We start from the raw sequence: 15709 nt of genomic DNA, 5'->3' as shown, positions 1-15709 counted from the left end.
TATATTTGGGCTTGCAACGGGGGGGAAATTCAAGGAAGTGATATAGGCTTAATATACTATGAGAATGGCTGTTGACATGTTAGAACTACCTTAGGCACAGGAATATTCTAAGTTAATACTAACTTGGTTGTACCACTCCTGTAGCTAGCCAATTATAAACCTATTGGCTAGAAAGCAGGACTCAAATGGTCCATATACATCTGCAGCTCTGGAGAGCAGTTAAAATAAATATAATACATGACTGGCATTTAACTCATTGTTACCAAACACCATGTCATAAAGCCATCAACAGAGAACACTTCCAATTTAACCGCACGTTGTGGAATGAATGTGAGTGTGTGTGTCCCCACACACAAATCCCTGTGTTAAAACCCTAACCAGTGCAGCTCTATTTAGAGTAAGGAAGTAATTAAGGCTAAATGAGGTCTTAAGAGTAGAGCCCTTATCCTACAGGATTAGTATCCTTATGAGAAAAGACACCAAGAGGCTCATTCTTTTCCCCTTCCTCTCCCTCCCCTCCCCCAAAGCATACTCAGAGGAAAGGCCATGTGAGCACACTGCAAGAGGATGGCTGTCTACAAGCCAGGAAGAGAGCTCTCATCAGGAACCAAATCAGCTGACACCTTAATCTTGGACTTCCCAGCCTCCAGAATGGTGAGAAATAAATTTCTGTTGTTTAAACCACTCAGTCTCTAGTATTTTGTTATGGCAGCCCAAGCAGACTAAGATACTGTGTTTTACAAAAATGTATCCATGTACTATTTCATTTTATTCCCTAAAGCTAAATTAATTAAGTACCATTTTAATGTTGAAGAAACACACAAATGGGCAAGGATTTGCCTAAAATTAGAACGACAGATCCAGGTCTTCCAGCTATGAATTCATTCCTGGGCCAGGGAGTTGGGGGAATGGGCATGGCACAAAACATCACACAAACAAAACTGATTCTACACAAGGGCTATCTCATGACAGTCTCATCATCTGACAACCACATCATATACACAAAGTCTGGCTTTCAAACAAGTATATAAAGAAACACCACGTTGAAAGACTCCTAAATATTAAATTTAAACATTGAAATTATAAAACCATTTCAGCTAAGCTGTTTTAGAAATGTCCAAATAGTCCAATAATATTTTAAAATAAAATTTAATTCATTTTTTCCAGTTCTACTTAGAAGCTTAGATATGTGCAGTGAGCTGTCCTTACTTTTAATTCATTACTGAGTTCTTACATACAGGTTTGGTGCACGCTTGGTGCTTTTTTTTTTTAAACATTTATTTTTCTTAGTCCTCCTACTGCAATAAATTGAACGTTATTTCCATTTAACATCTGAGGCAACTGGGGCTCAGAAATATTTGGTCAACTGATTACAGTCCTACAGCTAATAAGCCCAAGAATTAAGACTCTAACCTTATTCAAACTCAGTCCTTCCAACTATTTATAATCAAGTTTTAGCACCCTGAAACTTTTAGAAGAAAGTTCAGACTTCCAGTTTAGGCCGCTATCTACCTCTCTGCTTTCACATCCTGCTCATTCTCCCATGTAGCCCAGCACAGTCCTCACATGGAACTACTAACAGTTCCCAAACAATGTCCGTGTGCTGCTTAGGCCTCCTTCACTGTATCTTCTACCTGACACCTTTTATCACCACCCTCAACCAGATTCACCCTGGCTAACTTCTCCTACTCATCCTTCAAGATCTGTTTCACTTCCTCGAAACTGAGATATACGGCCCTTCAACAGGGCACCACCACACTTACTCACTTCTCCACTGGGTAGTCTCTGTCACTAAACTTTCAGCCCCTAGAGGGCAAGATCTGTGTCTTATCTTTATATCTCTAGTGCAGACCACAGAACCCGAGCATAGTAGGTATAGATAAGTGCTTTTTTTTTGTACTTAGGACAGTCTTGCTTAAATCTAAAATTGTTTAAATCTAATCTAGCCTTGCTTAAATCTAAATTGCTATTTTATCATTTAACAAGGTTATATGACAATTCATTTAGCCCTCTGAATTTCAATTTCCATACATATAAAAAATAAGAAAAACACTAATTGTGCTATTTCCAAGATGTGCTGATAATTAAAGAAAATAACGTGTGCTTAGAAAAATGTCAACTATTACACATGCACATGCAAGTAGCAAGAGTAAACTCCTTTAGGAATTAACTACCTATTTGTTTAATACTTCAGAAAAACCTATTAACATTATTAAAGGCATTCTTTGTTAACTAAAAAAATTGGGGAAAATAGTTCCACATTATGGGCAAACTTCACTATAACGAACAGAATCACATGTAATATCTTTCTCTAAACTGCTTTGAAGAACTCTGGAAATGATATTTCAATATTCAAAGAAATAAATTTTAAGTATGATATGAAAAAAGAAAATCTGAAGAGTTTTTGCATTAAAATGATTTTCCTTTTTCATAAAAGGATACTTTATCTAAAAGTTAAAAGTATGAACATTGATCAAAAGCCACACTTCATAGCAGACAGAATAAATAAAATTGAATTCCTTAGTTATTCTTTTCAAGACTTCCCAAAGCCACAAAGGTTATGAGTATTAAAAAGTACTTTTTGTACTGAATCAAATGTCAGAACGTTTACTTAGCTTTTTTACTTCCACATTACATACAGCACTTATTCAAAACCTCTTAAATGACAGACTACAAATTATAATAGTCTTCTAAAATAAATCCATGCTCTTTACTAGAAACCTAGAAATACCTGTTAGTAACAAAACTAATCGAATTGTTCCTCCTTAAAACTTCAGTTCAGTATACTTTGGGTCCCATTGTGGAAATTGCTACCTATTTGATTTACATAATTTCACCATGAATGTATTTGGATTGGACATTAAATGAAATTTTTTACCCCTAAAATAAGCAAGCTTCATTTTCTTCTCAAATAAAATAAGAAAAAGCAATTGGCCAGAAAAATAATCATTACTCCAAACATGCTCCAACTTCTCATAACAGACTTAGATTCCCTGAAATTTGTAATATAGCTGGTAGGAATGTTTTAATTTTTTCTTCTTTTTTAAATCAGTAATTCATCCATCTGGTTTAAAATTCAAATTAGTTCAAAAGGGTTTAGAGTAAAGAATTTACCTTTCATTCCTTCCGCATTGAACAAACCAACACTTAATTCCTTTATAACCTTCCAGAAGAATTTTACATATATACAAAAAAATAAGAATCCCATTCATATCCTTTTTCACACAAATGCTAACTTACAATCATACTGATCTGCACTTTTCCTAACTATGTAGCTTGGAGACTGTTTTATTCTAGTGTTTCTCAAACATTTTGATATCAGGAACCCTTTATACTCTTAAAAATAACTGGAAATTCCAAAAAGCTTTTATTTATAATGTAGGTTGTATCTATTAGTATTTACCATATTAGAAACTAAAACTGGGTTTTAAAACTATGTATTAATATATTCTAAAATGACAATAAGCTCATCACATTTTAACAATTTTAATGTTAAAATACAGTTAAATATTTTATATTATAAACTAAGTTGTATGTAAATAACTATATTTTCCCCCAAAAAAATTAGTAAGAAGAGTGGTATTGTTTTTACAGTTTTGTAAGTCTCTTGAGAGTGGCTTAATAGAAGACAGCTGGATTCTCATATCTGCTTCTGTACTGAATCAGTTGTGATGTGATGCTTTGGCTAAAGTAAATGAAGAAAATCTACCTTCACACAGATAGGTAGTCAGAAAAGGAAGGCATATTTTAATAGCTTTTTCAAATAATTGTAGATATTTTTCTCTGAAACTTGACAAGTGGTAGTTTCTTAAAGGTTAGTTGGGATATGAAATCTGAAACTATCAATGAATTCTTGATACTCTATTACATTAAAACCCATTGTTCTATCTTCTACTTTGAATGGGTCTTTTACAGATACATTTTATAGCATTATAAACCTGTCATTTGAAAAATACTGACTCACTGAGTTATGTAGATCTAAATGTTGACACATTTCACTATACAACATCAAAAAAAGTTATCATCGTCTATCTCATCAGAAAAGTCTTTTTAAGTACTGGGATGTTATCAAGATCATCGTTGTAGATACAGGTTTTCCAAAATTCTAATTTTCACTTCAAAGCTCAAATTTTCTCATTGGCAACAAATACCGTCAGTTGTTTTCCTTGAAGTGACACACTTCTTTCATTTTTCAGAAAATGTCTGTTAAACACCAGTCTAAATAACCATAGTTTGTCAGTCATTCTTTCAAATAAAAGGAATGTTTTATAGGGGAAAACACTAGCTTAATAGCTAGTTTAGCTCAAAACTCATATAACCACAGAAGTGCTATTTTTCAAAACAATCACTGTTACTTTAGTATACAGCTTCCCATTTCTTCACAAAGAATATTTTTCTAAGTATATGCAAAGTCACAATTCAATAAAATTAATATTTTTCACTGCTTCATCTAGGACATTCTTAAGTGAAATGCTTTTGTTTTCTGCCGTGAGTTTGTAGAAGTGAAGATGCTAAGGCACCAAGCGGTTTTACCCACCATTGCTTTTGCACCATCAGACCAAACAGCCACAGAGTGAAAAGGGAAAATAAGATCTTAGTAGTATTAGAAAAACTGTTTTGATTTCACAGACCCGCTGAAAAGATTTCAGGGGCCCTTAGAGGTCCTCAAACCACTTCTGAAAGAAATCTCTTCTTTTAAGTACAATGTTTGAATGTACTGTTTATTTAACCAGTCCCCCATTTGATAGCTTGTTGCTAATCTTTTATTACCACAAGATGTTGCAATGAATTACTTCATACAGATGCTATTTTGTAGAGAGTAATTTTAAAGAAAAATTAAGTTTAAAAGAAGTAGAATTAGATGATAATCATGTATCATCATATAAAAACAAAATAATTTTGGTACTTAAGAGTTTTATAGAACCAATCTGCTAAATATCCCTTAAAAATATATATACATACACACACATATATATATATATTTGCTTACTAAGTATATTCCTTAGTTATCTTTAATTTTGAAAGCTAGATAAGGAAGCTTGGTCAGTTACTCTAATTAGACATATATTAATTTTTAGAACAGCATGACTTGTTTAAATAATTTTACTAGCCAACAGACAAATATACTATGGTCTAGGTCAGTACTGCCCAACAGAACTTCCTGTGATGGAAACGTCCTATACCTGCACTGTCCAATATGGCAGCCGCTAGTCATGTGTGACTACTGAGCACTTGAAATGTATTTAATAAAACAAACTAAGAAAGTGAACTTTTATGTCATTTTAATTTTAAAGTTACATGTGACTAAATGGTAACCAAAGTGGACATTGCAGATGTAAAATAGAAATAAGTTCCACAGTTTCATAATTATATCCCTCCTCTTCTATCTACGCCCTATCCCCATCCCACCAAAATGAAACATGAAAAAAATTCAAGAATATTTGCCTTTATGTTCACAAAAACGTTGTAGTTGTCTTTAAATAAAGAAATGACTTTCATATGTTATAATGAGATAAGGAGGAAGAAAAGATGGGAAGGAGGGATCTAATAAACATAACAAGGCCACTAACATATATCTTTGTGGAAGTAATACATGTTCACTGAAATTTTTAAAATTAAAAATGCAATTATAGGAAAACAACCACTACCAAGAATGGTAGATAACTACCATCAACATTTTCTTCTGTTCTTCTGTGTGTATGTTTTATAACAAATATGGAATTATTTTGGAATCTGCTATTATCACTCAGCTATATATATCATTGACACCTCACAGACCAAATGTATTTCAACAACGTGATTGTAATGAATGGCCCCACCATTGTCTACTTCATCAGTCCCTCTTCATTAGGTGCTTAAAACCAAGCTCTGCTGTCTGCATTATCCAGGTTTGCATGGTACTTCTACTCCAGATTAGCACTTCAGTGGTGCAAATGTGTTGCGTGTCTTCAGCAACAATACAGTCTTACATTTAAACAAAAAATGACACCACTAGTTGCTTGAGAGAGACCAGTTTCGGGAACTATGGTACATTTGCCTAGGCCAGTGAATTTCAAAGAATGCTGCTCTCCAAGTCACCTGAAGGGCTTGTTAATGATGCAGATTCCTTTGCCACAAGTCCAGACTCAGAAACTTTCCAGAAGTGTATATTTTTAAAGAGAACTTCAGGGGATTCTTTAAACAGCTGGCCCAGCAGCTGTTAAGCATTTAGAAGCCTGTACCTTAGACCACTTCAAAGGAAAGAGAGGTGCTCTATGGGAAGGAAGTCTAGAGGATCCAAGAGAGAGCAGAGCAGTAATTACCCAGCCTACACAAGGCATTTATTGCATGACAACAGTGACACTGCAGCTGCAAACTATACTGAAATCAATGAAAATATGATACACTAACATTATATTAGTTTTAAAACTATAGGTGAATTGTTCTTTTTAATTTAACAGCTTCTTGATTATTATCAACTTCAGTGATTAAAGTGCAATGGTGAAGTTCTAACTCCACTTAGAATGCAGAAAGCCACCAGAGAACATCAGTCCTGCCCTGATGGTAAGAAAAAGCTAGTTAACCTACAACATCAATTTTCTGAGCTCATCAGAGACCTGAGGTCACTACATTTTACAACTGCCATGTCCAACCAGGTGAACTGAATTCCAAAGCGTTACAAGCTCTTCTAAGGAAAGAAAGGACACGTGAACTGTTTTCTCTCTGGTGATGGCAGCCACAAAAGCTGGTACAAGAACAACCGAAGCTGAAATCAACCACTAAAGGCCAAGTGTGAACTAGCAGTATAGAATCCCTGGGAGCCTCAACACAAGGACAGTCCATACCTACTCCCCAGCTCTTTTCCCTGGGTTTCCACTGGGCCTTTGAGATGAATAATTGAGGGCAGTGAAAGAGATCAGAGAGCCGCCTTCTATGGCACAGATGTGCTAGGCCTGTCAAGGTTTGAGGGTGGGGCAGGAGTCCCTAAGGAAACCCACGCACACTGCGGGGCCCATCACGGGTAAACAGCTGCTGATTAGCTGCCAATGGAAGACATGAATGAAAACTGCCTATGCGCCGGACCCTACTCACCTACAAAGCAAAAGCCATTTGTTGAAGGGAAGGGGTAAGAGATCCACCTGAACCCTGGTGACCCTTCTTTTACCTGAGGCAAAAACTGTCTACTGTGGGGGGATGGACAGGGAATCCTCTAGCCCTCCTGTCACAGGCAAAGGTCACCAATCACCGAGGAGGGGGCAGAAAATCCATTCATGCCCAGGTTTCTGCACTACTACAAAACAGAAGCATCTTGCTGCTGAGGGAAGTGCCGGAAACTTGCTCACTCCTAAAGCCCCCCATGGATGCAAGGCGAAATTTGGTTGCCACAGGGTATAGGGGACAAGAGGTGCAAGGGGTAGGGAGAAAGCAAGAAACCCTCCGGAGCTCTAGACCAGGGGTCAACAAACCAGAGCCTGCAGGCCAAATCTGGCCCACCACCTGTTTTTATAAATAAAGTTTGACTGGAACACAGTCACGTCCATTCATGTATGAATTGTCCACAGCTGCTTTCACGCTGCAACAGCAGAGTTAAAGATGCTGCAATAGAGACCACAAGGCCCGTGAGGATAACTACTATCTGGCCCTTGGCAGCAAAAGTTTACCAACCCCAGTTCTAAACCTTGAACTGAGAAGGAAAAGGCTATCTGCAAGTGGGGTGAGGAAGAGGGAGATGAGAACACTGAGAAAGCCCAACTTCCGAGGGTTCAGGTGCATGGGGACTACCTATGACTGAGGCAGGAGTAAGAGAACCAGGGAAAAAACCCAAACCAAAAACCCTGCTCCCCACCCCCGAAGCCTTGCACCAAGTAACAAGCAACAGCCATCCACTCACTGCTGGGAGAGGGCAACAGTGCAAAGAAAGGCCCCTGCCACAAAGCAGGGCCTGCTAAGGGCTGAGGATAGAGCAGGAGCACTGAAAACCCCCTCCTGATTCATACTAGGAACAGAGCAGTCACTGTCCACTGCTAGAGAATCTGAGGCCTTACTGGTTATTGAAATGATAAAACACAAACCCAAGTCAACTACTAATACAACTGATTCAACTCCTCACACCAACAGCCCAACAGAAGAGTGGCAGGCCCATTACTAAGCATAAATATTATTTATGTCAGTCTCTACTGATGCTTTTATACAATGTCTAGCATTCAATTAGAAACACCAAAAAAGTAAGAAAACACACCCACTGTCAAGAGTTAAACAGTCAACAGGTCCAGACACAGAGATGCCCACAAGTTGGAACTATCATACAGAGACTTTGAAATAACTATGATTATTGTATGTTATGACCCAGTAGAAGAGGTGGGAAACGTGCATAAAAAGATGGGGAATTACAGCAGACAAATGAAAAGGTTTTTTTTAAGTCAAACAGAAATGCTGAAAGTTTTCAAATAGTTCCTTCATAATCTTTTAACATTTTAACATTTATTCCTATATTACCAAGTATGACTTCGGCATTATGGATATGATACAAATGGATCTGAATGCTCTCTTAATATTATTTTCTGAATGAAACTGGAAATTACTTTTTTAAAAAAATTTGCCTCTACATGACTAACTTTAGCAAAAATGAATAGTGTGTAATATACCTTTAGTCTAACCAACTTATTCCATGACTTTCCAGAGCAATACCACTCTGCCAACAGACAGATTTATCAAGGCTCCAGAAGCAACACTAATTACACCTAAGGCTGACAGAGATGCTGCATAAAACTGGAATTTCTTTCCAAATAGACAAATACATACATCTGGCATTATATTCTCATCCATTCCCATTCCTGCTGTGTAGATATTGTTTCCATAGTAAAGTATCCAAAAAACGGTAGGTTACGTAGAAGGTAAATGAATCTCGGGAGCTAGTAAGAACTATAATGCACATATCTGATGCTCCTAATATAAGTTGTATGGATGATTCTCTAATTAAAAGCAACAATAAAAAAGTCAAAGTGAGTCTAAAAGACAGCAGAAGACAATTCTCTCTTAGGTCTCTTAACTTTCAAAGTTAACTGCTACTATCATTACTATTACAATTATACGGAAATTTCTTCCCCGCTTATTTCTAAGATAAGACTTTCCTCCTTTTCCAAATACTATTTGGACTTGAACACTAAACAAAATTAAAGCCAAGCTTCTGTGATCCTGGATTCCTTTAGCTTATCCACATAACAATGAGATAAACCTAGGTTCTAATCTCAGCTTTTTAACTGACTAGCTAGGTAACAAAGAACAGTTACAAAAGGTTCAAGATTACTTCATAAGAGAAAATATCCGAAGTCAGATGAAATAGGAGGACTTCTCAATCTCCTATATGCCTCATCTCTTTTACCACTGAGCAAAACTTCCAATTTAAGTACATAACTCTGTCTCAAAACAAAAAGTTTGTTTTAAAAAGAATACAACTCCTAAATGTACTCTTTACACTCTGATAATAAACAACTGCAAATAATTATTCATTATTTAAGTGATTTGACTCTCCTGCTCATCATAAATTCCATTTCCTGAGTTAAGGATGCTGTTTTAACTGGAATAAGTAGGTGTTTTTAATAATCTCAGCTGTAAGGCAAGCATATGGTTTTTATTTTTGTCAACTAGTAAGTACTTTTACTGGATCTCTTTGGGGCCTGGCATTATGTTAAGTTCTATAAGGACACATGGAAAGAAAACACAGACCCTGCCTTCAAAGGATGGTAGTAAACTTATTAGAATCATGGTCTGAATGGAAGCCTGTAGACTGATAGAGGGTTAAGGCGTCTCACTGGCAAATTCTCTAAGAACAACTTCGCTGTAACAACTACTTTAAGTTCTAGTTTGGACTTAAAAATAGATCTCCAAATAACTGATTCAGAAGGACTTTCTGGGGACTTCCCTGGTGGCACAGTGGATAAGAATCCGCCTGCCAATGCAGGGGACACTGGTTCGTGCCCTGGTCTGCGAAGATCCCACATGCCGCGGAGTGACTAAGCCCATGCGCCACAACTACTGAGCCTGCACTCTAGAGCGCGCGAGCCACAACTACTGAGCCCGCGTGACACAACTACTGAAGCCCGCGCACCTGGAGCCCGTGCTCTGCAACAAGAGAAGCCACCGCAACGAGAAGCCCGCACACCATAATGAAGATTAGACCCCGCTCGCCACAACTAGAGAAAGCCCACGCACAGCAACAAAAACCCAACGCAGCCAAAAATAAATAAATAAAATAAATAAATTTATTTTTTAAAAAAAAGAAAGACTTTCTGTGAAGAGATAGTTACCAGTTGGCAGTGATATTTACCTTACTTGAAACCTATGTAGAAAGGATAACAATGTTCTCACTATCTAAAAATCTTCCTCACTATAGCAAGGAGTAAACAGCATTATTTTGGGAGAATGAAAGATTTTTTTAAACACACTTTGTAGCTCAAAAGATATAGAAATTATAGCCTTTAAAAGGTATACAAGCTTTCAAATGACTGCATACAACTAGTTGAATTATGCTGCCACCCACTGGACAAAACACAAATAGCAAAGCAATCCTTGGCTCATTTTAAACAGGAAGATAAACTTGGTTTCATTTGCTGGCAGTTTGGCAATAAAGCTTTTACAGGTCATCTGGGGTCTATGAAGACTGAATCAAAGTTAAGTCATGTTGACTGACTATGATTTAGTTTCTATTAATTTCCATTATTAATTGGTTTGAGAGTTAAATTATATTTAACTCAACCAAGATATATTTGATATATTTAGCTTATAAGACATTAAAATTACCCTAAATTCATTTAAATGAATGGTTTAAATGCAATTAGTTAACTTCCTTTAAAATAGTTGACAAATACTCATTTAAACTATTCTAAATTCTGCCTTATTTGAGAATAAAAACTGCACCATTTTCCTTTTCTGCTTCTGTCTTTGTGGTCTCTCCTCCTCAGGACCCTGCACTCAGGTTAGTATTATCAGTGCTGTTCCTAACAATTCAATGTTATCGTCCTGGCCTGGGAGCCAAAATCTCTGTTTAAACATTGTTTCTTGGTGGTAATGTACAGTCTAAGTTCCAAACCACTGACAAAGAAACTGTTGGAAGAAACACACTTGCTAGTGGGTTCCTGACTATAAAGCTACTAGATCAAAATACCAGAATATTTTTATTTGGCCAAAGTGAAAATATACTCTCAATTTGATGAAGTATATTAACATATACAATAAATTTATCAACATTACGTGGGGAGAAAATGCCTCCCAACTGCTCTAGTGGATTCCGGATTCAGATGTACACAAAAATAATCAAATTGTCTAAGTGTCATTTAAAACAGTTTTACGAGTAAAGGATGTTATATCCATGAAGTTCAATTATCCAAATGGTAGTGAGATAAAACAGAATCTTCTAAGTATTATCAATTCAAATACTGATTTTACCAGTCAACGCCCCCCCAAAATCTCAGTGACTTAACAAAACAGAGCTTAGATAAACAAAATGTGGTATAACCAAACAATGAATGTTTTTCAGCCAAAAAGAATGAAGTATCATGCTATAAGCATGAATGAACCTTGAAAACATGCTAATAAGTTAATTAAGCCAGATACAAAAGGTCACATATTGACTAATTCCATTTCTATCAAGTGTCCAGAATAGGCAAATCCACAAAGTAGATTAGTTACTGCCAGTGGCTGACAGGAGGGGAGATTAGTGAGTGGCTGCTAATAAGTGCTGGCTTCTTTCTGGGGTGACTAAAATGTTCTGAAATTAGTGATGATGTCTGCACAACTTCATGACCATACTAAAAACCACTGAGTTGTACACTTTAAAAAGGTGAATATTAGGGTATGTGAATTGTATCTCAATAAAAAAATAAAAAATTTTAATGTGTTTAAAAAGAAAAAAAAATATAGCAAAGTTTTCTTTCTCCCATGTTACATACCCATCTTGAGGGTCTGCTTCATGTTATAATCACCCAGAGATGCAGGTTAAGGGAGCCTCTACCACCTAGAACACTTGGCAGAGAAAGGGAGACATGGAAAATTGCACTGCCGATCTTAAAGGCTCAGATCTTTGGGTAAACGCCTCACCAAGCACACTTCTCTTTCTCTTACAATCCACAGGCCAAAGCACTTGACCAAGTCTAACTTCAATGGGATAGAGAAGTACACTCCTGACTGGAAACATCTGATTAATAGCATTAAGACCAGCATATTTACCTAATGAGCACTTAGTTCAATACCACACAGGCCAAGAGAAACAAGTCAGTCAGGATTCTTGCCCTTAAGAAGCTCCCATGGGCTTCCCTGGTGGCGCAGTGGTTAAGAATCTGCCTGCCAACGCACGGGACACGGGTTCAAGCCCTGGTCAAGGAAGATCCCACAGGCCGTGGAGCAACTAAGCCTCTGAGCCGCAACTACTGAGCCTGCGCTCTAGAGCCCACAAGCCACAACTACCGAGCCTGCACGCTACAACTACTGAAGCCCACGTGCCTAGAGCCCCTGCTCCGCAACAAGAGAAGCCACCGCAGTGAGGCCCGCGCACCGCAATGATGAGTAGCCCCTGCTCACTGCAACTAGAGAAAGCCCGTGCGCAGCAACGAAGACCCAACGCAGCCAAAAATAAATAAATAAAATACATAAATTTATTTTAAAAAAAAAAAGAAGAAGAAGAAGCTCCCAGTGTTGCAAAGGTGACGTCCTGCTGGTAACTAAATATATCCCAAGTGCTAAACTAAGTACTCTAGCAGCAACACAAATAAAGTGCTACAGCAGCAAAGAAGAGAAAGTGATTAGTTAAGCCTACCGGGAATAGAGAAGTTAAAAACTGGGAAAACCCTAAGAGACAACTAGAATGCCCCCTCTGCAGAAAGGGAAGGGAGGAAAGAAATAGTGGCACAAGAAACTAAGAAAATACACAAAGATAAAAAGACATCCTCTCCCACATTTAAATTTTAAAAGCAAAATACTGTTAGACTATCTTGCTGAGTTCAGGTGTAAAGAGCCTTGAAATTCTTGTTAAGGAGTACGGTCTTTGCTCTGTAGGTAAAAGGAGAGGCAGAAGGTTGGGAAAATGAATGACATGACACGTCTAAAAAATAAACAGAATGGACTGAGGGAAGGTGCAGGGTCAAGATACAAACTAGAAATCTTTTTCTATTGTTCAAGAAAGTACGACTAAGGACCTAAACTAGGGTAGCAGGGGATAAATTTGAGACATTTTACAAGGGAGAAAATCAGCAAGACTTGTGACTCATTTCATATCTCTATCCTACTACTCATCACATTTCAGTATATTAAAATGACCATTGCACATTTCCCCTAAACAGTACAAAGAACAAATCCATCTTATTTATCACTGTACCCTTTGCATCTAGCACAATGCCTGGCACGTGGACACTAAATGTTAACTGAACTAAACATTCTAAAACCACTATCATTCTCCTTCCCTCTCTCAAGTCTCCACTACCAACTTCTAACAATTCCACTGAAACCAAAATGATCTTTAAATCCTCTCATCCCACCTTCTCTTCCAACTTAATTATTGTCTTATCTATCCTGTTTCTTTGATCTCTGCAATGTGCCCCAGACATCTCTTTCTGCCTTTTCATTGCCAACAGGTTCACAATTTCTTATCCAAGATTCCTAGGGCCAGATGTGCCGTAATTCAGAGGATTTCAGATTTAGAAGGTATTATGGTATATATACCATATACTATGTAAAATACCCAGTAGAGATTGGGAATATCAATCCATTGATATTTCTGGGAGAAAATACATGAATGTTCCCAACTAAGTTCCTTCCTCACGAGTTTAAATCAAATTTTACTCCAAATGAGTTTTGGCACCAAACTTAGAGAGAAACAAATCCATTTTCAAAGCTTTTTTTCTATTTTTGACTTACAGATAAGGGATTGTGGACCTGTAATTCATCTAGTCTACTGTAATCACATCTCATTCTTTCTTACTCCAATCCATCTTGTATCGATCTTCCTAAAATGTAACTCCTGGCCTTTAAGGCCTTCTACAATTTGGCCCCAGCCTGCCTTTTTCATCCTTATCACCTCCCAATCTCCCTCAAATACCTCACATTCTATCCACATAGGACCACTCCTTGTCACCCAAACCTCTCTTACCCATAAGCCTTTACTTATGGAAGTTCTCTCAGCTCAAAACACCCCCTCCCCAAATATCATTTTTCATGACGTATTTTTAACGCCATCTTCCTCTTCATCCCTCCATCTGTCTGTGATCATTTCACCTTTAGTCTGATACAGCACTTTCTTTATTCTGCTTTGTACCATAGTTCCCTGAATATTTCTTATTGTTCCAAAGGTACACTAGCAGAGATTGTGACTTAATTCTTTTTTGGGGGTTTCATTTGTTGTTCTTTTTCTAATTTCTTGAGATAAATGCTAAAGCCACTGATGTGTTAATTTCTCACTATGATTGTGGAGTTGTCTGTTTCTCCTTTTGGATCTGTTGATTTTTCTGGGTATTTTGGGTCAATACAAATTTAGAATTATTATCTGCCTAGTAACTGAACGTTCTGTCATAATAAAAGGTTCTCTTTATATCCAATAATACTTCTTGCTGTGAGTCTACTTTTTATGATATCAATGTAGCTATATTGTTTTTCTTTCTGGCTAATGTTTGTATGGTGTATCTTTTTTCATCACTTGCTTGCAATCTTTCTGTCTCCTTATATTTTAGATGTGTCTCATGTTAGCAGCATTTAATAAGGCTGCAGAATGTCATTCAGTCCAATAATTATTTACTTTTTTAATGCAGCATTTTGTCTTTAACAGTTCATGTAATTGATACACCTTACTATTCTTCTATTTGTCCCATCTGTTCTCTGTACCTTTCTCTATCCTTTCTTGACTCCTTTATTTTCAAATTATTCCATTTTCTCTATTATCTTGTTAATTACACGTTTTACTATTTTTTTTAGTGATTACCCTAAGGTTATAGACTGCATCCTTGTCTTCCCATAGTCTGAAATAAATGAGTACTTTTACTTCTTCCTCAACAATGCAAGGGCCTTAGAACATTTTAAATCCTTTTACCTTCTTCCATCTTCCATGCAACTGTCATGTGTTTGGGTTATTTATATTATACCCTATAAGACATTATCACTATTATTATTCTACACTTGCATATTAATCCTTGTTTTCCTTCATTCCTACTGATTCTCCAAATTTTCATCTAGGGACATTTTCTTTCTACCTGAAGAACATTCCAGTATTTCTTTAAAGTTAGAGATTACTGGTGATGAATTCTCCCAATTCTTATTTTTTTTTCTTTTTTCTCTTTTTTTGCGGTACGCGGGCCTCTCACTGTTGTGGCCTCTCCCATTGCGGAGCACAGGCTCTGGACACGCAGCTCAGCGGCCATGGCTTACGGGCCCAGCCGCTCCGTGGCATGTGGGATCTTCCCGGACCGGGGCACGAACCCGTGTCCCCTGCATCGGCAGGTGGACTCTCAACCACTGCGCCACCAGGGAAGCACTCTCCCAATTCTTGTCTAAAAAATGTATTTCTCTTGGTTTTATGATCATCTCACCTCCTAATATAACTACATATTTCTGACTGAACATCAGACACTGTTTATGAAAAATTATGGAAACAATTTGATGTCTAGGATAATGTTCTTTCTCCAGGAAGAATTTACTTTCGCTTCTGGTAAGCAACTAGAGGAGCCAGCAAATCCAGACCATCTGAATC

General features: G+C 37.2%; 1 protein-coding gene across 1 annotated transcript in view; it reads right to left on the bottom strand.

The window, feature by feature from the left end:
* CACUL1 (CDK2 associated cullin domain 1) overlaps window positions 1-15709 on the bottom strand; it is a 63275-nt gene that overhangs the window by 18888 nt on the left and 28678 nt on the right. The window lies entirely within an intron of this gene.

Source organism: Phocoena phocoena, chromosome 16 (genome assembly GCF_963924675.1).
Source record: "Phocoena phocoena chromosome 16, mPhoPho1.1, whole genome shotgun sequence".
NCBI classification, from domain to species: Eukaryota; Metazoa; Chordata; class Mammalia; order Artiodactyla; family Phocoenidae; genus Phocoena; species Phocoena phocoena.
Note: the sequence above shows the minus strand (reverse complement) of the source record. Positions and strands in the feature narration are given on the sequence as shown.